Raw genomic sequence first — 19505 nt, 5'->3', positions numbered from 1 at the left:
CTCTTCTACTTCTATCACCAGGTAAGCTAATAAAAAAGTTTCCTAACTGTATTGGCTTACTGAAAAAAATCATGTGTTGGTAATGTAAAAAGACCTACAGGACATGATATTAGCAGGGGGTCTTAAATTAAACTACTAAAGAGGCTCAACACTGTTTAGCTGCCAAAAGCAGTTGGAATTGGGCCTAAACAGTGTGGTAAGTCTTTAGGTGATGGCTATTGTGTCTGTTTGACCTCTTCCAAATGTCTGTACTGGCAATAAAAAGAAAAAGTTTCCAATTTAAATAGCTAGAGAATAAAAAACAATTTGCCAGTAATGTGAAAAAACCTACAGCACCTGGTGTTCCCATGTGGTCTCACACCCAAGTACTAACCAGGCCCAACACTGCTTAGCTTCCAAGATCAGACGAGATTGGGCCTATCCAATGTGGTATGACTGTAGGTGAGATACAGGCACTTTTTTGCCCTCTTCTACTTCTATCACCAGGTAAGCTAATACAAAAGTTTCCTAACTGTATTGGCTTACTAAAAAAAATCATGTGTTGGTAATGTAAAAAGACCTACAGGACATGATATTAGCAGGGGGTCTTAAATGAAACTACAAAAGAGGCTCAACACTGTTTAGCTGCCAAAAGCAGTTGGAATTGAGCCTAAACAGTGTGGTAAGTCTTTAGGTGATGGCTATTGTGTCTGTTTGACCTCTTCCAAATGTCTGTGCTGGCAATAAAAAGAAAAAGTTTCCAATTTAAATAGCTAGAGAATAAAAACAATTTGCCTGTAATGTGAAAAAACCTACAGCACCTGGTGTTCCCATGTGGTCTCCCACCCAAGTACTAACCAGGCCCAACACTGCTAAGCTTCCAAGATCAGACGAGATTGGGCCTATCCAATGTGGTATGGCTGTAGGTGAGATACAGGCACTTTTTTGCCCTCTTCTACTTCTATCACCAGGTAAGCTAATAAAAAATGTTCCTAACTGTATTGGCTTACTGAAAAAAATCATGTGTTGGTAATGTAAAAAGACCTACAGGACATGATATTAGCAGGGGGTCTTAAATTAAACTACTAAAGAGGCTCAACACTGTTTAGCTGCCAAAAGCAGTTGGAATTGGGCCTAAACAGTGTGGTAAATCTTTAGGTGATGGCTATTGTATCTGTTTGACCTCTTCCAAATGTCTGTACTGGCAATAAAAAGAAAAAGTTTCCAATATAAATAGCTAGAGAATAAAAACAATTTGCCAGTAATGTGAAAAAACCTACAGCACCTGGTGTTCCCATGTGGTCTCCACCCAAGTACTAACCAGGCCTAACACTGCTTAGCTTCCAAGATCAGACGAGATTGGGCCTATCCAATGTGGTATGGCTGTAGGTGAGTTAAAGGCACTTTTTTGCCCTCTTCTACTTCTATCACCAGGTAGGCTAATACAAAAGTTGCCTAACTGTATTGGCTTACTGAAAAAAATCATGTGTTGGTAATGTAAAAAGACCTACAGGACATGATATTAGCAGGGGGTCTTAAATTAAACTACAAAAGAGGCTCAACACTGTTTAGCTGCCAAAAGCAGTTGTAATTGAGCCTAAACAGTGTGGTAAGTCTTTAGGTGATGGCTATTGTGTCTGTTTGACCTCTTCCAAATGTCTGTGCTGGCAATAAAAAGAAAAAGTTTCCAATATAAATAGCTAGAGAATAAAAACAATTTGCCTGTAATGTGAAAAAACCTACAGCACCTGGTGTTCCCATGTGGTCTCCCACCCAAGTACTAACCAGGCCCAACACTGCTTAGCTTCCAAGATCAGACGAAATTGGGCCTATCCAATGTGGTATGGCTGTAGGTGAGTTAAAGCCACTTTTTTGCCCTCTTCTACTTCTATCACCAGGTAAGCTAATACAAAAGTTTCATACAATACTTCATAAAATAAAAGTTTAATACAAAACTACAAAAGAGGCTCAACACTGTTTAGCTGCCAAAAGCAGTTGGAATTGAGCCTAAACAGTGTGGTAAGTCTTTAGGTGATGGCTATTGTGTCTGTTTGACCTCTTCCAAATGTCTGTGCTGGCAATAAAAATAAAAAAGTTTCCAATATAAATAGCTAGAGAATAAAAACAATTTGCCAGTAATGTGAAAAAACCTACAGCACCTGGTGCTCCCATGTGGTCTCCCACCCAAGTACTAACCAGACCCAACACTGCTTAGCTTCGAAGATCAGACGAGATTGGGCCTATCCAATGTGGTATGGCTGTAGGTGAGTTAAAGGCACTTTTTTGCCCTCTTCTACTTCTATCACCAGGTAAGCTAATACAAAAGTTTCCTAACTGTATTGGCTTACTGAAAAAAATCATGTGTTGGTAATGTAAAAAGACCTACAGGACATGATATTAGCAGGGGGGTCTTAAATTAAACTACAAAAGAGGCTCAACACTGTTTAGCTGCCAAAAGCAGTTGGAATTGGGCCTAAACAGTGTGGTAAATCTTTAGGTGATGGCTATTGTGTCTGTTTGACCTCTTCCAAATGTCTGTACTGGCAATAAAAAGAAAAAGTTTCCAATTTAAATAGCTAGAGAATAAAAACAATTTGCCTGTAATGTGAAAAAACCTACAGCACCTGGTGTTCCCAGGTGGTCTCCCACCCAAGTACTAACCAGGCTCAACACTGCTTAGCTTCTAAGATCAGACGAGATTGGGCCTATCCAATGTGGTATGGCTGTAGGTGAAATACAGGCACTTTTTTTCCCTCTTCTACTTCTATCACCAGGTAAGCTTATAAAAAAGTTTCCTAACTGTATTGGCTTACTGAAAAAAATCATGTGTTGGTAATGTAAAAAGACCTACAGGACATGATATTAGCAAGGGGTCTTAAATTAAACTACAAAAGAGGCTCAACACTGTTTAGCTGCCAAAAGCAGTTGGAATTGAGCCTAAACAGTGTGGTAAGTCTTTAGGTGATGGCTATTGTGTCTGTTTGACCTCTTCCAAATGTCTGTGCTGGCAATAAAAAGAAAAAGTTTCCAATTTAAATAGCTAGAGAATAAAAACAATTTGCCAGTAATGTGAAAAAACCTACAGCACCTGGTGTTCCCAGGTCGTCTCACACCCAAGTACTAACCAGGCCCAACACTGCTTAGCTTCCAAGATCAGACGAGATTGGGCCTATCCAATGTGGTATGACTGTAGGTGAGATACAGGCACTTTTTTGCCCTCTTCTACTTCTATCACCAGGTAAGCTAATACAAAAGTTTCCTAACTGTATTGGCTTACTAAAAAAAATCATGTGTTGGTAATGTAAAAAGACCTACAGGACATGATATTAGCAGGGGGTCTTAAATGAAACTACAAAAGAGGCTCAACACTGTTTAGCTGCCAAAAGCAGTTGGAATTGAGCCTAAACAGTGTGGTAAGTCTTTAGGTGATGGCTATTGTGTCTGTTTGACCTCTTCCAAATGTCTGTGCTGGCAATAAAAAGAAAAAGTTTCCAATTTAAATAGCTAGAGAATAAAAACAATTTGCCAGTAATGTGAAAAAAACTACAGCACCTGGTGTTCCCAGGTGGTCTCCCACCCAAGTTCTAACCAGGCCCAACACTGCTTAGCTTCCAAGATTAGACGAGATTGGGCCTATCCAATGTGGTATGGCTGTAGGTGAGATACAGGCACTTTTTTGCCCTCTTCTACTTCTATCACCAGGTAAGCTAATAAAAAAGTTTCCTAACTGTATTGGCTTACTGAAAAAAATCATGTGTTGGTAATGTAAAAAGACCTACAGGACATGATATTAGCAGGGGGTCTTAAATTAAACTACTAAACAGGCTCAACACTGTTTAGCTGCCAAAAGCAGTTGGAATTGGGCCTAAACAGTGTGGTAAGTCTTTAGGTGATGGCTATTGTGTCTGTTTGACCTCTTCCAAATGTCTGTACTGGCAATAAAAAGAAAAAGTTTCCAATTTAAATAGCTAGAGAATAAAAACAATTTGCCTGTAATGTGAAAAAACCTACAGCACCTGGTGTTCCCATGTGGTCTCCCACCCAAGTACTAACCAGGCCCAACACTGCTAAGCTTCCAAGATCAGACGAGATTGGGCCTATCCAATGTGGTATGGCTGTAGGTGAGATACAGGCACTTTTTTGCCCTCTTCTACTTCTATCACCAGGTAAGCTAATAAAAAATGTTCCTAACTGTATTGGCTTACTGAAAAAAATCATGTGTTGGTAATGTAAAAAGACCTACAGGACATGATATTAGCAGGGGGTCTTAAATTAAACTACTAAAGAGGCTCAACACTGTTTAGCTGCCAAAAGCAGTTGGAATTGGGCCTAAACAGTGTGGTAAATCTTTAGGTGATGGCTATTGTATCTGTTTGACCTCTTCCAAATGTCTGTACTGGCAATAAAAAGAAAAAGTTTCCAATATAAATAGCTAGAGAATAAAAACAATTTGCCAGTAATGTGAAAAAACCTACAGCACCTGGTGTTCCCATGTGGTCTCCACCCAAGTACTAACCAGGCCTAACACTGCTTAGCTTCCAAGATCAGACGAGATTGGGCCTATCCAATGTGGTATGGCTGTAGGTGAGTTAAAGGCACTTTTTTGCCCTCTTCTACTTCTATCACCAGGTAGGCTAATACAAAAGTTGCCTAACTGTATTGGCTTACTGAAAAAAATCATGTGTTGGTAATGTAAAAAGACCTACAGGACATGATATTAGCAGGGGGTCTTAAATTAAACTACAAAAGAGGCTCAACACTGTTTAGCTGCCAAAAGCAGTTGTAATTGAGCCTAAACAGTGTGGTAAGTCTTTAGGTGATGGCTATTGTGTCTGTTTGACCTCTTCCAAATGTCTGTGCTGGCAATAAAAAGAAAAAGTTTCCAATATAAATAGCTAGAGAATAAAAACAATTTGCCTGTAATGTGAAAAAACCTACAGCACCTGGTGTTCCCATGTGGTCTCCCACCCAAGTACTAACCAGGCCCAACACTGCTTAGCTTCCAAGATCAGACGAGATTGGGCCTATCCAATGTGGTATGGCTGTAGGTGAAATACAGGCACTTTTTTTCCCTCTTCTACTTCTATCACCAGGTAAGCTTATAAAAAAGTTTCCTAACTGTATTGGCTTACTGAAAAAAATCATGTGTTGGTAATGTAAAAAGACCTACAGGACATGATATTAGCAAGGGGTCTTAAATTAAACTACAAAAGAGGCTCAACACTGTTTAGCTGCCAAAAGCAGTTGGAATTGAGCCTAAACAGTGTGGTAAGTCTTTAGGTGATGGCTATTGTGTCTGTTTGACCTCTTCCAAATGTCTGTGCTGGCAATAAAAAGAAAAAGTTTCCAATTTAAATAGCTAGAGAATAAAAACAATTTGCCAGTAATGTGAAAAAACCTACAGCACCTGGTGTTCCCAGGTGGTCTCCCACCCAAGTACTAACCAGGCCCAACACTGCTTAGCTTCCAAGATCAGACGAGATTGGGCCTATCCAATGTGGTATGGCTGTAGGTGAGATACAGGCACTTTTTTGCCCTCTTCTACTTCTATCACCAGGTAAGCTAATAAAAAAGTTTCCTAACTGTATTGGCTTACTGAAAAAAATCATGTGTTGGTAATGTAAAAAGACCTACAGGACATGATATTAGCAGGGGGTCTTAAATTAAACTACTAAACAGGCTCAACACTGTTTAGCTGCCAAAAGCAGTTGGAATTGGGCTAAAACAGTGTGGTAAGTCTTTAGGTGATGGCTATTGTGTCTGTTTGACCTCTTCCAAATGTCTGTACTGGCAATAAAAAGAAAAAAGTTTCCAAATTAAATAGCTAGAGAATAAAAACAATTTGCCAGTAATGTGAAAAAAACTACAGCACCTGGTGTTCCCATGTGGTCTCCCACCCAAGTACTAACCAGGCCCAACACTGCTTAGCTTCCAAGATCAGACGAGATTGGGCCTATCCAATGTGGTATGGCTGTAGGTGAGATACAGGCACTTTTTTGCCCTCTTCTACTTCTATCACCAGGTAAACTAATACAAAAGTTTCCTAACTGTATTGGCTTAATGAAAAAAATCATGTGTTGGTAATGTAAAAAGACCTACAGGACATGATATTAGTAGGGGGTCTTAAATTAAACTACAAAAGAGGCTCAACACTGTTTAGCTGCCAAAAGCAGTTGGAATTGAGCCTAAACAGTGTGGTAAGTCTTTAGGTGATGGCTATTGTGTCTGTTTGACCTCTTCCAAATGTCTGTGCTGGCAATAAAAAGAAAAAGTTTCCAATATAAATAGCTAGAGAATAAAAACAATTTGCCAGTAATGTGAAAAAACCTACAGCACCTGGTGTTCCCAGGCGGTCTCCCACCCAAGTACTAACCAGGCCCAACACTGCTTAGCTTCCAAGATCAGACGAGATTGGGCCTATCCAATGTGGTATGGCTGTAGGTGAGATACAGGCACTTTTTTGCCCTCTTCTACTTCTATCACCAGGTAAGCTAATACAAAAGTTTCCTAACTGTATTGGCTTACTGAAAAAAATCATGTGTTGGTAATGTAAAAAGACCTACAGGACATGATATTAGCAGGGGGTCTTAAATTAAACTACAAAAGAGGCTCAACACTGTTTAGCTGCCAAAAGCAGTTGGAATTGAGCCTAAACAGTGTGGTAAGTCTTTAGGTGATGGCTATTGTGTCTGTTTGACCTCTTCCAAATGTCTGTACTGGCAATAAAAAGAAAAAAGTTTCCAATTTAAATAGCTAGAGAATAAAAACAATTTGCCAGTAATGTGAAAAAACCTACAGCACCTGGTGTTCCCATGTGGTCTCCCACCTAAGCACTAACCAGGCCCAACACTGCTTAGCTTCCAAGATCAGACGACATTGGGCCTACCCAATGTGGTATGGCTGTAGGTGAGATACAGGCACTTTTTTGCCCTCTTCTACTTCTATCACCTGGTAAGCTAATAAAAAAGTTTCCTAACTGTATTGGCTTACTGAAAAAAATCATGTGTTGGTAATGTAAAAAGACCTACAGGACATGATATTAGCAGGGGGTCTTAAATTAAACTACAAAAGAGGCTCAACACTGTTTAGCTGCCAAAAGCAGTTGGAATTGAGCCTAAACAGTGTGGTAAGTCTTTAGGTGATGGCTATTGTGTCTGTTTGACCTCTTCCAAATGTCTGTACTGGCAATAAAAAGAAAAAAGTTTCCAATTTAAATAGCTAGAGAATAAAAACAATTTGCCAGTAATGTGAAAAAACCTACAGCACCTGGTGTTCCCATGTGGTCTCCCACCTAAGCACTAACCAGGCCCAACACTGCTTAGCTTCCAAGATCAGACGACATTGGGCCTACCCAATGTGGTATGGCTGTAGTTGAGATACAGGCACTTTTTTGCCCTCTTCTACTTCTATCACCTGGTAAGCTAATAAAAAAGTTTCCTAACTGTATTGGCTTACTGAAAAAAATCATGTGTTGGTAATGTAAAAAGACCTACAGGACATGATATTAGCAGGGGGTCTTAAATTAAACTACTAAACAGGCTCAACACTGTTTAGCTGCCAAAAGCAGTTGGAATTGAGCCTAAACAGTGTGGTAAGTCTTTAGGTAATGGCTATTGTGTCTGTTTGACCTCTTCCAAATGTCTGTGCTGGCAATAAAAAGAAAAAGTTTCCAATTTAAATAGCTAGAGAATAAAAACAATTTGCCAGTAATGTGAAAAAACCTACAGCACCTGGTGTTCCCAGGTGGTCTCCCACCTAAGTACTAACCAGGGCCAACACTGCTTAGCTTCCAAGATCAGACGAGATTGGGCCTATCCAACGTGGTATGGCTGTAGGTGAGATACAGGCACTTTTTTGCCCTCTTCTACTTCTATCACCAGGTAAGCTAATACAAAAGTTTCCTAACTGTATTGGCTTACTTAAAAAAAATCATGTGTTGGTAATGTAAAAAGACCTACAGGACATGATATTAGCAGGGGGTCTTAAATTAAACTACTAAAAAGGCTTAACACTGTTTAGCTGCCAAAAGCAGTTGGAATTGGGCCTAAACAGTGTGGTAAGTCTTTAGGTGATGGCTATTGTGTCTGTTTGACCTCTTCCAAATGTCTGTACTGGCAATAAAAAGAAAAAGTTTCTAATCTAAATAGCTAGAGAATAAAAACAATTTGCCTGTAATGTGAAAAAACCTACAGCACCTGGTGTTCCCATGTAGTCTCACACCCAAGTACTAACCAGGCCCAACACTGCTTAGCTTCCAAGATCAGACGAGATTGGGCCTATCCAATGTGGTATGGCTGTAGGTGAGATACAGGCACTTTTTTGCCCTCTTCTACTTCTATCACCAGGTAAGCTAATAAAAAAGTTTCCTAACTGTATTGGCTTACTGAAAAAAATCATGTGTTGGTAATGTAAAAAGACCTACAGGACATGATATTAGCAGGGGGTCTTAAATTAAACTACTAAAGAGGCTCAACACTGTTTAGCTGCCAAAAGCAGTTGGAATTGGGCCTAAACAGTGTGGTAAGTCTTTAGGTGATGGCTATTGTGTCTGTTTGACCTCTTCCAAATGTCTGTACTGGCAATAAAAAGAAAAAGTTTCCAATTTAAATAGCTAGAGAATAAAAAACAATTTGCCAGTAATGTGAAAAAACCTACAGCACCTGGTGTTCCCATGTGGTCTCACACCCAAGTACTAACCAGGCCCAACACTGCTTAGCTTCCAAGATCAGACGAGATTGGGCCTATCCAATGTGGTATGACTGTAGGTGAGATACAGGCACTTTTTTGCCCTCTTCTACTTCTATCACCAGGTAAGCTAATACAAAAGTTTCCTAACTGTATTGGCTTACTAAAAAAAATCATGTGTTGGTAATGTAAAAAGACCTACAGGACATGATATTAGCAGGGGGTCTTAAATGAAACTACAAAAGAGGCTCAACACTGTTTAGCTGCCAAAAGCAGTTGGAATTGAGCCTAAACAGTGTGGTAAGTCTTTAGGTGATGGCTATTGTGTCTGTTTGACCTCTTCCAAATGTCTGTGCTGGCAATAAAAAGAAAAAGTTTCCAATTTAAATAGCTAGAGAATAAAAACAATTTGCCAGTAATGTGAAAAAAACTACAGCACCTGGTGTTCCCAGGTGGTCTCCCACCCAAGTACTAACCAGGCCCAACACTGCTTAGCTTCCAAGATTAGACGAGATTGGGCCTATCCAATGTGGAATGGCTGTAGGTGAGATACAGGCACTTTTTTGCCCTCTTCTACTTCTATCACCAGGTAAGCTAATAAAAAAGTTTCCTAACTGTATTGGCTTACTGAAAAAAATCATGTGTTGGTAATGTAAAAAGACCTACAGGACATGATATTAGCAGGGGGTCTTAAATTAAACTACTAAACAGGCTCAACACTGTTTAGCTGCCAAAAGCAGTTGGAATTGGGCCTAAACAGTGTGGTAAGTCTTTAGGTGATGGCTATTGTGTCTGTTTGACCTCTTCCAAATGTCTGTACTGGCAATAAAAAGAAAAAGTTTCCAATTTAAATAGCTAGAGAATAAAAACAATTTGCCTGTAATGTGAAAAAACCTACAGCACCTGGTGTTCCCATGTGGTCTCCCACCCAAGTACTAACCAGGCCCAACACTGCTAAGCTTCCAAGATCAGACGAGATTGGGCCTATCCAATGTGGTATGGCTGTAGGTGAGATACAGGCACTTTTTTGCCCTCTTCTACTTCTATCACCAGGTAAGCTAATAAAAAATGTTCCTAACTGTATTGGCTTACTGAAAAAAATCATGTGTTGGTAATGTAAAAAGACCTACAGGACATGATATTAGCAGGGGGTCTTAAATTAAACTACTAAAGAGGCTCAACACTGTTTAGCTGCCAAAAGCAGTTGGAATTGGGCCTAAACAGTGTGGTAAGTCTTTAGGTGATGGCTATTGTGTCTGTTTGACCTCTTCCAAATGTCTGTACTGGCAATAAAAAGAAAAAAGTTTCCAATTTAAATAGCTAGAGAATAAAAACAATTTGCCAGTAATGTGAAAAAACCTACAGCACCTGGTGTTCCCATGTGGTCTCCCACCTAAGCACTAACCAGGCCCAACACTGCTTAGCTTCCAAGATCAGACGACATTGGGCCTACCCAATGTGGTATGGCTGTAGGTGAGATACAGGCACTTTTTTGCCCTCTTCTACTTCTATCACCTGGTAAGCTAATAAAAAAGTTTCCTAACTGTATTGGCTTACTGAAAAAAATCATGTGTTGGTAATGTAAAAAGACCTACAGGACATGATATTAGCAGGGGGTCTTAAATTAAACTACTAAACAGGCTCAACACTGTTTAGCTGCCAAAAGCAGTTGGAATTGAGCCTAAACAGTGTGGTAAGTCTTTAGGTAATGGCTATTGTGTCTGTTTGACCTCTTCCAAATGTCTGTGCTGGCAATAAAAAGAAAAAGTTTCCAATTTAAATAGCTAGAGAATAAAAACAATTTGCCAGTAATGTGAAAAAACCTACAGCACCTGGTGTTCCCAGGTGGTCTCCCACCTAAGTACTAACCAGGGCCAACACTGCTTAGCTTCCAAGATCAGACGAGATTGGGCCTATCCAATGTGGTATGGCTGTAGGTGAGATACAGGCACTTTTTTGCCCTCTTCTACTTCTATCACCAGGTAAGCTAATACAAAAGTTTCCTAACTGTATTGGCTTACTTAAAAAAAATCATGTGTTGGTAATGTAAAAAGACCTACAGGACATGATATTAGCAGGGGGTCTTAAATTAAACTACTAAAAAGGCTTAACACTGTTTAGCTGCCAAAAGCAGTTGGAATTGGGCCTAAACAGTGTGGTAAGTCTTTAGGTGATGGCTATTGTGTCTGTTTGACCTCTTCCAAATGTCTGTACTGGAAATAAAAAGAAAAAGTTTCTAATCTAAATAGCTAGAGAATAAAAACAATTTGCCTGTAATGTGAAAAAACCTACAGCACCTGGTGTTCCCATGTAGTCTCACACCCAAGTACTAACCAGGCCCAACACTGCTTAGCTTCCAAGATCAGACGAGATTGGGCCTATCCAATGTGGTATGGCTGTAGGTGAGATACAGGCACTTTTTTGCCCTCTTCTACTTCTATCACCAGGTAAGCTAATAAAAAAGTTTCCTAACTGTATTGGCTTACTGAAAAAAATCATGTGTTGGTAATGTAAAAAGACCTACAGGACATGATATTAGCAGGGGGTCTTAAATTAAACTACTAAAGAGGCTCAACACTGTTTAGCTGCCAAAAGCAGTTGGAATTGGGCCTAAACAGTGTGGTAAGTCTTTAGGTGATGGCTATTGTGTCTGTTTGACCTCTTCCAAATGTCTGTACTGGCAATAAAAAGAAAAAGTTTCCAATTTAAATAGCTAGAGAATAAAAAACAATTTGCCAGTAATGTGAAAAAACCTACAGCACCTGGTGTTCCCATGTGGTCTCACACCCAAGTACTAACCAGGCCCAACACTGCTTAGCTTCCAAGATCAGACGAGATTGGGCCTATCCAATGTGGTATGACTGTAGGTGAGATAAAGGCACTTTTTTGCCCTCTTCTACTTCTATCACCAGGTAAGCTAATACAAAAGTTTCCTAACTGTATTGGCTTACTAAAAAAAATCATGTGTTGGTAATGTAAAAAGACCTACAGGACATGATATTAGCAGGGGGTCTTAAATGAAACTACAAAAGAGGCTCAACACTGTTTAGCTGCCAAAAGCAGTTGGAATTGAGCCTAAACAGTGTGGTAAGTCTTTAGGTGATGGCTATTGTGTCTGTTTGACCTCTTCCAAATGTCTGTGCTGGCAATAAAAAGAAAAAGTTTCCAATTTAAATAGCTAGAGAATAAAAACAATTTGCCAGTAATGTGAAAAAAACTACAGCACCTGGTGTTCCCAGGTGGTCTCCCACCCAAGTACTAACCAGGCCCAACACTGCTTAGCTTCCAAGATTAGACGAGATTGGGCCTATCCAATGTGGTATGGCTGTAGGTGAGATACAGGCACTTTTTTGCCCTCTTCTACTTCTATCACCAGGTAAGCTAATAAAAAAGTTTCCTAACTGTATTGGCTTACTGAAAAAAATCATGTGTTGGTAATGTAAAAAGACCTACAGGACATGATATTAGCAGGGGGTCTTAAATTAAACTACTAAACAGGCTCAACACTGTTTAGCTGCCAAAAGCAGTTGGAATTGGGCCTAAACAGTGTGGTAAGTCTTTAGGTGATGGCTATTGTGTCTGTTTGACCTCTTCCAAATGTCTGTACTGGCAATAAAAAGAAAAAGTTTCCAATTTAAATAGCTAGAGAATAAAAACAATTTGCCTGTAATGTGAAAAAACCTACAGCACCTGGTGTTCCCATGTGGTCTCCCACCCAAGTACTAACCAGGCCCAACACTGCTAAGCTTCCAAGATCAGACGAGATTGGGCCTATCCAATGTGGTATGGCTGTAGGTGAGATACAGGCACTTTTTTGCCCTCTTCTACTTCTATCACCAGGTAAGCTAATAAAAAATGTTCCTAACTGTATTGGCTTACTGAAAAAAATCATGTGTTGGTAATGTAAAAAGACCTACAGGACATGATATTAGCAGGGGGTCTTAAATTAAACTACTAAAGAGGCTCAACACTGTTTAGCTGCCAAAAGCAGTTGGAATTGGGCCTAAACAGTGTGGTAAATCTTTAGGTGATGGCTATTGTATCTGTTTGACCTCTTCCAAATGTCTGTACTGGCAATAAAAAGAAAAAGTTTCCAATATAAATAGCTAGAGAATAAAAACAATTTGCCAGTAATGTGAAAAAACCTACAGCACCTGGTGTTCCCATGTGGTCTCCACCCAAGTACTAACCAGGCCTAACACTGCTTAGCTTCCAAGATCAGACGAGATTGGGCCTATCCAATGTGGTATGGCTGTAGGTGAGTTAAAGGCACTTTTTTGCCCTCTTCTACTTCTATCACCAGGTAGGCTAATACAAAAGTTGCCTAACTGTATTGGCTTACTGAAAAAAATCATGTGTTGGTAATGTAAAAAGACCTACAGGACATGATATTAGCAGGGGGTCTTAAATTAAACTACTAAAGAGGCTCAACACTGTTTAGCTGCCAAAAGCAGTTGTAATTGAGCCTAAACAGTGTGGTAAGTCTTTAGGTGATGGCTATTGTGTCTGTTTGACCTCTTCCAAATGTCTGTGCTGGCAATAAAAAGAAAAAGTTTCCAATATAAATAGCTAGAGAATAAAAACAATTTGCCTGTAATGTGAAAAAACCTACAGCACCTGGTGTTCCCATGTGGTCTCCCACCCAAGTACTAACCAGGCCCAACACTGCTTAGCTTCCAAGATCAGACGAGATTGGGCCTATCCAATGTGGTATGGCTGTAGGTGAGTTAAAGCCACTTTTTTGCCCTCTTCTACTTCTATCACCAGGTAAGCTAATACAAAAGTTTCATACAATACTTCATAAAATAAAAGTTTAATACAAAACTACAAAAGAGGCTCAACACTGTTTAGCTGCCAAAAGCAGTTGGAATTGAGCCTAAACAGTGTGGTAAGTCTTTAGGTGATGGCTATTGTGTCTGTTTGACCTCTTCCAAATGTCTGTGCTGGCAATAAAAATAAAAAAGTTTCCAATATAAATAGCTAGAGAATAAAAACAATTTGCCAGTAATGTGAAAAAACCTACAGCACCTGGTGCTCCCATGTGGTCTCCCACCCAAGTACTAACCAGACCCAACACTGCTTAGCTTCGAAGATCAGACGAGATTGGGCCTATCCAATGTGGTATGGCTGTAGGTGAGTTAAAGGCACTTTTTTGCCCTCTTCTACTTCTATCACCAGGTAAGCTAATACAAAAGTTTCCTAACTGTATTGGCTTACTGAAAAAAATCATGTGTTGGTAATGTAAAAAGACCTACAGGACATGATATTAGCAGGGGGGTCTTAAATTAAACTACAAAAGAGGCTCAACACTGTTTAGCTGCCAAAAGCAGTTGGAATTGGACCTAAACAGTGTGGTAAGTCTTTAGGTGATGGCTATTGTGTCTGTTTGACCTCTTCCAAATGTCTGTACTGGCAATAAAAAGAAAAAGTTTCCAATTTAAATAGCTAGAGAATAAAATAATTTGCCTGTAATGTGAAAAAACCTACAGCACCTGGTGTTCCCAGGTGGTCTCCCACCCAAGTACTAACCAGGCTCAACACTGCTTAGCTTCCAAGATCAGACGAGATTGGGCCTATCCAATGTGGTATGGCTGTAGGTGAAATACAGGCACTTTTTTTCCCTCTTCTACTTCTATCACCAGGTAAGCTTATAAAAAAGTTTCCTAACTGTATTGGCTTACTGAAAAAAATCATGTGTTGGTAATGTAAAAAGACCTACAGGACATGATATTAGCAAGGGGTCTTAAATTAAACTACAAAAGAGGCTCAACACTGTTTAGCTGCCAAAAGCAGTTGGAATTGAGCCTAAACAGTGTGGTAAGTCTTTAGGTGATGGCTATTGTGTCTGTTTGACCTCTTCCAAATGTCTGTGCTGGCAATAAAAAGAAAAAGTTTCCAATTTAAATAGCTAGAGAATAAAAACAATTTGCCAGTAATGTGAAAAAACCTACAGCACCTGGTGTTCCCAGGTGGTCTCCCACCCAAGTACTAACCAGGCCCAACACTGCTTAGCTTCCAAGATCAGACGAGATTGGGCCTATCCAATGTGGTATGGCTGTAGGTGAGATACAGGCACTTTTTTGCCCTCTTCTACTTCTATCACCAGGTAAGCTAATAAAAAAGTTTCCTAACTGTATTGGCTTACTGAAAAAAATCATGTGTTGGTAATGTAAAAAGACCTACAGGACATGATATTAGCAGGGGGTCTTAAATTAAACTACTAAACAGGCTCAACACTGTTTAGCTGCCAAAAGCAGTTGGAATTGGGCTAAAACAGTGTGGTAAGTCTTTAGGTGATGGCTATTGTGTCTGTTTGACCTCTTCCAAATGTCTGTACTGGCAATAAAAAGAAAAAGTTTCCAAATTAAATAGCTAGAGAATAAAAACAATTTGCCAGTAATGTGAAAAAAACTACAGCACCTGGTGTTCCCATGTGGTCTCCCACCCAAGTACTAACCAGGCCCAACACTGCTTAGCTTCCAAGATCAGACGAGATTGGGCCTATCCAATGTGGTATGGCTGTAGGTGAGATACAGGCACTTTTTTGCCCTCTTCTACTTCTATCACCAGGTAAACTAATACAAAAGTTTCCTAACTGTATTGGCTTAATGAAAAAAATCATGTGTTGGTAATGTAAAAAGACCTACAGGACATGATATTAGTAGGGGGTCTTAAATTAAACTACAAAAGAGGCTCAACACTGTTTAGCTGCCAAAAGCAGTTGGAATTGAGCCTAAACAATGTGGTAAGTCTTTAGGTGATGGCTATTGTGTCTGTTTGACCTCTTCCAAATGTCTGTGCTGGCAATAAAAAGAAAAAGTTTCCAATATAAATAGCTAGAGAATAAAAACAATTTGCCAGTAATGTGAAAAAACCTACAGCACCTGGTGTTCCCAAGTGGTCTCCCACCTAAGTACTAACCAGGCCCAACACTGCTTAGCTTCCAAGATCAGACGAGATTGGGCCTATCCAATGTGGTATGGCTGTAGGTGAGATACAGGCACTTTTTTGCCCTCTTCTACTTCTATCACCTGGTAAGCTAATAAAAAAGTTTCCTAACTGTATTGGCTTACTGAAAAAAATCATGTGTTGGTAATGTAAAAAGACCTACAGGACATGATATTAGCAGGGGGTCTTAAATTAAACTACTAAACAGGCTCAACACTGTTTAGCTGCCAAAAGCAGTTGGAATTGAGCCTAAACAGTGTGGTAAGTCTTTAGGTGATGGCTATTGTGTCTGTTTGACCTCTTCCAAATGTCTGTGCTGGCAATAAAAAGAAAAAGTTTCCAATATAAATAGCTAGAGAATAAAAACAATTTGCCAGTAATGTGAAAAAACCTACAGCACCTGGTGTTCCCAGGTGGTCTCCCACCCAAGTACTAACCAGGCCCAACACTGCTTAGCTTCCAAGATCAGACGAGATTGGGCCTATCCAATGTGGTATGGCTGTAGGTGAGATACAGGCACTTTTTTGCCCTCTTCTACTTCTATCACCAGGTAAGCTAATACAAAAGTTTCCTAACTGTATTGGCTTACTGAAAAAAATCATGTGTTGGTAATGTAAAAAGACCTACAGGACATGATATTAGCAGGGGGTCTTAAATTAAACTACAAAAGAGGCTCAACACTGTTTAGCTGCCAAAAGCAGTTGGAATTGAGCCTAAACAGTGTGGTAAGTCTTTAGGTGATGGCTATTGTGTCTGTTTGACCTCTTCCAAATGTCTGTACTGGCAATAAAAAGAAAAAAGTTTCCAATTTAAATAGCTAGAGAATAAAAACAATTTGCCAGTAATGTGAAAAAACCTACAGCACCTGGTGTTCCCATGTGGTCTCCCACCTAAGCACAAACCAGGCCCAACACTGCTTAGCTTCCAAGATCAGACGACATTGGGCCTACCCAATGTGGTATGGCTGTAGGTGAGATACAGGCACTTTTTTGCCCTCTTCTACTTCTATCACCTGGTAAGCTAATAAAAAAGTTTCCTAACTGTATTGGCTTACTGAAAAAAATCATGTGTTGGTAATGTAAAAAGACCTACAGGACATGATATTAGCAGGGGGTCTTAAATTAAACTACAAAAGAGGCTCAACACTGTTTAGCTGCCAAAAGCAGTTGGAATTGAGCCTAAACAGTGTGGTAAGTCTTTAGGTGATGGCTATTGTGTCTGTTTGACCTCTTCCAAATGTCTGTACTGGCAATAAAAAGAAAAAAGTTTCCAATTTAAATAGCTAGAGAATAAAAACAATTTGCCAGTAATGTGAAAAAACCTACAGCACCTGGTGTTCCCATGTGGTCTCCCACCTAAGCACTAACCAGGCCCAACACTGCTTAGCTTCCAAGATCAGACGACATTGGGCCTACCCAATGTGGTATGGCTGTAGGTGAGATACAGGCACTTTTTTGCCCTCTTCTACTTCTATCACCTGGTAAGCTAATAAAAAAGTTTCCTAACTGTATTGGCTTACTGAAAAAAATCATGTGTTGGTAATGTAAAAAGACCTACAGGACATGATATTAGCAGGGGGTCTTAAATTAAACTACTAAACAGGCTCAACACTGTTTAGCTGCCAAAAGCAGTTGGAATTGAGCCTAAACAGTGTGGTAAGTCTTTAGGTGATGGCTATTGTGTCTGTTTGACCTCTTCCAAATGTCTGTGCTGGCAATAAAAAGAAAAAGTTTCCAATTTAAATAGCTAGAGAATAAAAACAATTTGCCAGTAATGTGAAAAAACCTACAGCACCTGGTGTTCCCAGGTGGTCTCCCACCTAAGTACTAACCAGGGCCAACACTGCTTAGCTTCCAAGATCAGACGAGATTGGGCCTATCCAATGTGGTATGGCTGTAGGTGAGATACAGGCACTTTTTTGCCCTCTTCTACTTCTATCACCAGGTAAGCTAATAAAAAAGTTTCCTAACTGTATTGGCTTACTTAAAAAAAATCATGTGTTGGTAATGTAAAAAGACCTACAGGACATGATATTAGCAGGGGGTCTTAAATTAAACTACTAAAAAGGCTTAACACTGTTTAGCTGCCAAAAGCAGTTGGAATTGGGCCTAAACAGTGTGGTAAGTCTTTAGGTGATGGCTATTGTGTCTGTTTGACCGCTTCCAAATGTCTGTACTGGCAATAAAAAGAAAAAGTTTCTAATCTAAATAGCTAGAGAATAAAAACAATTTGCCTGTAATGTGAAAAAACCTACAGCACCTGGTGTTCCCATGTAGTCTCACACCCAAGTACTAACCAGGCCCAACACTGCTTAGCTTCCAAGATCAGACGAGATTGGGCCTATCCAATGTGGTATGGCTGTAGGTGAGATACAGGCACTTTTTTGCCCTCTTCTACTTCTATCACCAGGTAAGCTAATAAAAAAGTTTCCTAACTGTATTGGCTTACTGAAAAAAATCATGTGTTGGTAATGTAAAAAGACCTACAGGACATGATATTAGCAGGGGGTCTTAAATTAAACTACTAAAGAGGCTCAACACTGTTTAGCTGCCAAAAGCAGTTGGAATTGGGCCTAAACAGTGTGGTAAGTCTTTAGGTGATGGCTATTGTGTCTGTTTGACCTCTTCCAAATGTCTGTACTGGCAATAAAAAGAAAAATTTTCCAATTTAAATAGCTAGAGAATAAAAAACAATTTGCCAGTAATGTGAAAAAACCTACAGCACCTGGTGTTCCCATGTGGTCTCACACCCAAGTACTAACCAGGCCCAACACTGCTTAGCTTCCAAGATCAGACGAGATTGGGCCTATCCAATGTGGTATGACTGTAGGTGAGATACAGGCACTTTTTTGCCCTCTTCTACTTCTATCACCAGGTAAGCTAATACAAAAGTTTCCTAACTGTATTGGCTTACTAAAAAAAATCATGTGTTGGTAATGTAAAAAAGACCTACAGGACATGATATTAGCAGGGGGTCTTAAATGAAACTACAAAAGAGGCTCAACACTGTTTAGCTGCCAAAAGCAGTTGGAATTGAGCCTAAACAGTGTGGTAAGTCTTTAGGTGATGGCTATTGTGTCTGTTTGACCTCTTCCAAATGTCTGTGCTGGCAATAAAAAGAAAAAGTTTCCAATTTAAATAGCTAGAGAATAAAAACAATTTGCCAGTAATGTGAAAAAAACTACAGCACCTGGTGTTCCCAGGTGGTCTCCCACCCAAGTACTAACCAGGCCCAACACTGCTTAGCTTCCAAGATTAGACGAGATTGGGCCTATCCAATGTGGTATGGCTGTAGGTGAGATACAGGCACTTTTTTGCCCTCTTCTACTTCTATCACCAGGTAAGCTAATAAAAAAGTTTCCTAACTGTATTGGCTTACTGAAAAAAATCATGTGTTGGTAATGTAAAAAGACCTACAGGACATGATATTAGCAGGGGGTCTTAAATTAAACTACTAAACAGGCTCAACACTGTTTAGCTGCCAAAAGCAGTTGGAATTGGGCCTAAACAGTGTGGTAAGTCTTTAGGTGATGGCTATTGTGTCTGTTTGACCTCTTCCAAATGTCTGTACTGGCAATAAAAAGAAAAAGTTTCCAATTTAAATAGCTAGAGAATAAAAACAATTTGCCTGTAATGTGAAAAAACCTACAGCACCTGGTGTTCCCATGTGGTCTCCCACCCAAGTACTAACCAGGCCCAACACTGCTAAGCTTCCAAGATCAGACGAGATTGGGCCTATCCAATGTGGTATGGCTGTAGGTGAGATACAGGCACTTTTTTGCCCTCTTCTACTTCTATCACCAGGTAAGCTAATAAAAAATGTTCCTAACTGTATTGGCTTACTGAAAAAAATCATGTGTTGGTAATGTAAAAAGACCTACAGGACATGATATT

The 19505-nt window shown here is 39.7% G+C and overlaps 25 non-coding genes and 17 pseudogenes across 25 annotated transcripts; all 42 read right to left on the bottom strand.

The window, feature by feature from the left end:
• Window positions 1-324: 324 nt before the first annotated feature.
• Window positions 325-443, bottom strand: LOC146017293 (5S ribosomal RNA). The gene has a single exon (XR_014450171.1). It is a non-coding gene; the product is annotated as a 5S ribosomal RNA (ribosomal RNA).
• A 345-nt stretch (window positions 444-788) lies between these two features.
• Window positions 789-907, bottom strand: LOC146016494 (5S ribosomal RNA). Its single transcript, XR_014449385.1, has one exon. It is a non-coding gene; the product is annotated as a 5S ribosomal RNA (ribosomal RNA).
• Window positions 908-1252: 345 nt separating this feature from the next.
• On the bottom strand, window positions 1253-1370 carry LOC146011017 (5S ribosomal RNA; annotated as a pseudogene).
• A 345-nt stretch (window positions 1371-1715) lies between these two features.
• LOC146015132 (5S ribosomal RNA) lies at window positions 1716-1834 on the bottom strand. Its single transcript, XR_014448062.1, has one exon. It is a non-coding gene; the product is annotated as a 5S ribosomal RNA (ribosomal RNA).
• A 292-nt stretch (window positions 1835-2126) lies between these two features.
• On the bottom strand, window positions 2127-2245 carry LOC146010775 (5S ribosomal RNA; annotated as a pseudogene).
• Window positions 2246-2591: 346 nt separating this feature from the next.
• Window positions 2592-2710, bottom strand: LOC146010377 (5S ribosomal RNA; annotated as a pseudogene).
• Window positions 2711-3055: 345 nt separating this feature from the next.
• Window positions 3056-3174, bottom strand: LOC146011097 (5S ribosomal RNA; annotated as a pseudogene).
• A 345-nt stretch (window positions 3175-3519) lies between these two features.
• LOC146011281 (5S ribosomal RNA) lies at window positions 3520-3638 on the bottom strand (annotated as a pseudogene).
• Window positions 3639-3983: 345 nt separating this feature from the next.
• Window positions 3984-4102, bottom strand: LOC146016493 (5S ribosomal RNA). Its single transcript, XR_014449384.1, has one exon. It is a non-coding gene; the product is annotated as a 5S ribosomal RNA (ribosomal RNA).
• A 345-nt stretch (window positions 4103-4447) lies between these two features.
• On the bottom strand, window positions 4448-4565 carry LOC146011016 (5S ribosomal RNA; annotated as a pseudogene).
• A 345-nt stretch (window positions 4566-4910) lies between these two features.
• On the bottom strand, window positions 4911-5029 carry LOC146013175 (5S ribosomal RNA). The gene has a single exon (XR_014446157.1). It is a non-coding gene; the product is annotated as a 5S ribosomal RNA (ribosomal RNA).
• Window positions 5030-5374: 345 nt separating this feature from the next.
• LOC146014767 (5S ribosomal RNA) lies at window positions 5375-5493 on the bottom strand. Its single transcript, XR_014447711.1, has one exon. It is a non-coding gene; the product is annotated as a 5S ribosomal RNA (ribosomal RNA).
• Window positions 5494-5839: 346 nt separating this feature from the next.
• On the bottom strand, window positions 5840-5958 carry LOC146014834 (5S ribosomal RNA). The gene has a single exon (XR_014447776.1). It is a non-coding gene; the product is annotated as a 5S ribosomal RNA (ribosomal RNA).
• Window positions 5959-6303: 345 nt separating this feature from the next.
• LOC146016964 (5S ribosomal RNA) lies at window positions 6304-6422 on the bottom strand. The gene has a single exon (XR_014449842.1). It is a non-coding gene; the product is annotated as a 5S ribosomal RNA (ribosomal RNA).
• Window positions 6423-6768: 346 nt separating this feature from the next.
• LOC146011356 (5S ribosomal RNA) lies at window positions 6769-6887 on the bottom strand (annotated as a pseudogene).
• A 346-nt stretch (window positions 6888-7233) lies between these two features.
• Window positions 7234-7352, bottom strand: LOC146011464 (5S ribosomal RNA; annotated as a pseudogene).
• A 345-nt stretch (window positions 7353-7697) lies between these two features.
• LOC146017096 (5S ribosomal RNA) lies at window positions 7698-7816 on the bottom strand. Its single transcript, XR_014449970.1, has one exon. It is a non-coding gene; the product is annotated as a 5S ribosomal RNA (ribosomal RNA).
• A 346-nt stretch (window positions 7817-8162) lies between these two features.
• On the bottom strand, window positions 8163-8281 carry LOC146010533 (5S ribosomal RNA; annotated as a pseudogene).
• A 346-nt stretch (window positions 8282-8627) lies between these two features.
• Window positions 8628-8746, bottom strand: LOC146017292 (5S ribosomal RNA). Its single transcript, XR_014450170.1, has one exon. It is a non-coding gene; the product is annotated as a 5S ribosomal RNA (ribosomal RNA).
• Window positions 8747-9091: 345 nt separating this feature from the next.
• LOC146010623 (5S ribosomal RNA) lies at window positions 9092-9210 on the bottom strand (annotated as a pseudogene).
• Window positions 9211-9555: 345 nt separating this feature from the next.
• On the bottom strand, window positions 9556-9674 carry LOC146016492 (5S ribosomal RNA). The gene has a single exon (XR_014449383.1). It is a non-coding gene; the product is annotated as a 5S ribosomal RNA (ribosomal RNA).
• A 346-nt stretch (window positions 9675-10020) lies between these two features.
• On the bottom strand, window positions 10021-10139 carry LOC146011355 (5S ribosomal RNA; annotated as a pseudogene).
• Window positions 10140-10484: 345 nt separating this feature from the next.
• LOC146016519 (5S ribosomal RNA) lies at window positions 10485-10603 on the bottom strand. The gene has a single exon (XR_014449409.1). It is a non-coding gene; the product is annotated as a 5S ribosomal RNA (ribosomal RNA).
• Window positions 10604-10949: 346 nt separating this feature from the next.
• On the bottom strand, window positions 10950-11068 carry LOC146010532 (5S ribosomal RNA; annotated as a pseudogene).
• Window positions 11069-11414: 346 nt separating this feature from the next.
• Window positions 11415-11533, bottom strand: LOC146017291 (5S ribosomal RNA). Its single transcript, XR_014450169.1, has one exon. It is a non-coding gene; the product is annotated as a 5S ribosomal RNA (ribosomal RNA).
• A 345-nt stretch (window positions 11534-11878) lies between these two features.
• Window positions 11879-11997, bottom strand: LOC146017195 (5S ribosomal RNA). The gene has a single exon (XR_014450067.1). It is a non-coding gene; the product is annotated as a 5S ribosomal RNA (ribosomal RNA).
• A 345-nt stretch (window positions 11998-12342) lies between these two features.
• Window positions 12343-12461, bottom strand: LOC146016491 (5S ribosomal RNA). The gene has a single exon (XR_014449382.1). It is a non-coding gene; the product is annotated as a 5S ribosomal RNA (ribosomal RNA).
• Window positions 12462-12806: 345 nt separating this feature from the next.
• Window positions 12807-12924, bottom strand: LOC146011015 (5S ribosomal RNA; annotated as a pseudogene).
• Window positions 12925-13269: 345 nt separating this feature from the next.
• LOC146013174 (5S ribosomal RNA) lies at window positions 13270-13388 on the bottom strand. Its single transcript, XR_014446156.1, has one exon. It is a non-coding gene; the product is annotated as a 5S ribosomal RNA (ribosomal RNA).
• A 292-nt stretch (window positions 13389-13680) lies between these two features.
• Window positions 13681-13799, bottom strand: LOC146010774 (5S ribosomal RNA; annotated as a pseudogene).
• A 345-nt stretch (window positions 13800-14144) lies between these two features.
• LOC146015983 (5S ribosomal RNA) lies at window positions 14145-14263 on the bottom strand. The gene has a single exon (XR_014448889.1). It is a non-coding gene; the product is annotated as a 5S ribosomal RNA (ribosomal RNA).
• Window positions 14264-14608: 345 nt separating this feature from the next.
• LOC146014755 (5S ribosomal RNA) lies at window positions 14609-14727 on the bottom strand. Its single transcript, XR_014447699.1, has one exon. It is a non-coding gene; the product is annotated as a 5S ribosomal RNA (ribosomal RNA).
• Window positions 14728-15072: 345 nt separating this feature from the next.
• LOC146014833 (5S ribosomal RNA) lies at window positions 15073-15191 on the bottom strand. Its single transcript, XR_014447775.1, has one exon. It is a non-coding gene; the product is annotated as a 5S ribosomal RNA (ribosomal RNA).
• A 345-nt stretch (window positions 15192-15536) lies between these two features.
• Window positions 15537-15655, bottom strand: LOC146014187 (5S ribosomal RNA). Its single transcript, XR_014447140.1, has one exon. It is a non-coding gene; the product is annotated as a 5S ribosomal RNA (ribosomal RNA).
• A 345-nt stretch (window positions 15656-16000) lies between these two features.
• LOC146014744 (5S ribosomal RNA) lies at window positions 16001-16119 on the bottom strand. Its single transcript, XR_014447688.1, has one exon. It is a non-coding gene; the product is annotated as a 5S ribosomal RNA (ribosomal RNA).
• Window positions 16120-16465: 346 nt separating this feature from the next.
• LOC146011435 (5S ribosomal RNA) lies at window positions 16466-16584 on the bottom strand (annotated as a pseudogene).
• Window positions 16585-16930: 346 nt separating this feature from the next.
• LOC146011354 (5S ribosomal RNA) lies at window positions 16931-17049 on the bottom strand (annotated as a pseudogene).
• Window positions 17050-17394: 345 nt separating this feature from the next.
• Window positions 17395-17513, bottom strand: LOC146016517 (5S ribosomal RNA). The gene has a single exon (XR_014449408.1). It is a non-coding gene; the product is annotated as a 5S ribosomal RNA (ribosomal RNA).
• Window positions 17514-17859: 346 nt separating this feature from the next.
• LOC146010531 (5S ribosomal RNA) lies at window positions 17860-17978 on the bottom strand (annotated as a pseudogene).
• A 346-nt stretch (window positions 17979-18324) lies between these two features.
• LOC146017290 (5S ribosomal RNA) lies at window positions 18325-18443 on the bottom strand. Its single transcript, XR_014450168.1, has one exon. It is a non-coding gene; the product is annotated as a 5S ribosomal RNA (ribosomal RNA).
• A 346-nt stretch (window positions 18444-18789) lies between these two features.
• On the bottom strand, window positions 18790-18908 carry LOC146017194 (5S ribosomal RNA). Its single transcript, XR_014450066.1, has one exon. It is a non-coding gene; the product is annotated as a 5S ribosomal RNA (ribosomal RNA).
• A 345-nt stretch (window positions 18909-19253) lies between these two features.
• Window positions 19254-19372, bottom strand: LOC146016490 (5S ribosomal RNA). The gene has a single exon (XR_014449381.1). It is a non-coding gene; the product is annotated as a 5S ribosomal RNA (ribosomal RNA).
• Window positions 19373-19505: the final 133 nt, after the last annotated feature.

This window comes from Crinia signifera, chromosome 6 (genome assembly GCF_055691185.1).
Source record: "Crinia signifera chromosome 6, ASM5569118v1, whole genome shotgun sequence".
Taxonomy (NCBI): domain Eukaryota; kingdom Metazoa; phylum Chordata; class Amphibia; order Anura; family Myobatrachidae; genus Crinia; species Crinia signifera.
The sequence above is the reverse complement of the archived record's forward strand: the minus strand, read 5'-3'. Positions and strand labels throughout refer to the sequence as shown.